Genomic DNA, 1154 nt, shown 5'->3' with positions numbered 1-1154 from the left:
ACATTGCCCACTGTGTGTAAGGTGGGAACAGGAAAACAGAACAGAGGGAAAAAAAACTGGTTAACATCAGGTTACTTTAGGTTCCTTTTTTTTTTTGGAAGGGTTAAAGCAGAGGGGCCTTCCTTATTAAACTGACTCAGGTAGACTGAAATCTGTTTTCAGAAAAAAACTGATTTGGTTTGGGTTCCGTTTCCTTTAAGTTTCAGTTTGATTATGTGGTGTTTAGCATGAGTGACTCCATTTTGGTCTGGTCTGGTCTGTTGGGGCTCTGAGAACAGGTGCTCAGTCCAAAACAATCGCTTCCCATAATTTTTGTTTAACAACAGTAAATAAACAAATTACATATATCCATACAAGGAAATATTGCTCGCAAAATAGATATATTTTTTAGATATCATTTCTTGAATATTTGTTATGTACCAAGCACTATGCCAAATATTTGAAACATATAATTACAACAACTCTATGAGATGAGGTAGGAAAATTAGCCTTATTATACAGATGGTGAAACTGAGTCTTGGAGAAGTTCAGTAATACATACAAGTTTACACAGCCAAACTGTATAAAAAGTCAGAGTACGAGTTTAGGCCTAGAGTAATGCCAAAGATGAAAGGCTTAATCCGTACACTGTGTTTCTTGACTTCTAAAAGGAGCAATAGGCCAACTGGCTGATAGAAAACATGTCAGCTGAAGAAGCTCTTAGGAAACAAAGCTCTGGCTGTTCCCCAGTGTTAATTGCCATTACAGCACGATGGCTGAGGAGGTAGACTGTGTCAACATGCTAGGTGTGAATTCCCACTGCTACCACTTTCTAGTTGTGGGAACTATTCAATCTCTCTGTTCCTTAATCTTTAAAATGGAGATCGTAGCATCTACGTCATTCCTTGATTGTACTTAGAACAGTTCCTGGCATATAGTAAAACATTACCCATCTTTCTTTAACCTCTTACATTTAACTTAGAATGCTTCCTGTCCCTGTCAAGAGAAATAGCCACTTTTTAAAAACTTCATTCAATTTAGTTAAAATCTGTTGTGTACAATACCCTGAACGTTGCTGGGGATACAAAGATGAGTGAGATGGGAGAATCCCTCTCCTCAGGAATTTTGCAATCTGTTAAGCAAAAGCCACATTTGGCTGATTCCATATTCTTAAA

This window comes from Galeopterus variegatus, unplaced genomic scaffold, assembly GCF_000696425.1.
Source record: "Galeopterus variegatus unplaced genomic scaffold, G_variegatus-3.0.2 Scaffold3383, whole genome shotgun sequence".
Classification (NCBI taxonomy): domain Eukaryota; kingdom Metazoa; phylum Chordata; class Mammalia; order Dermoptera; family Cynocephalidae; genus Galeopterus; species Galeopterus variegatus.
This window is presented reverse-complemented; position numbering follows the sequence as displayed.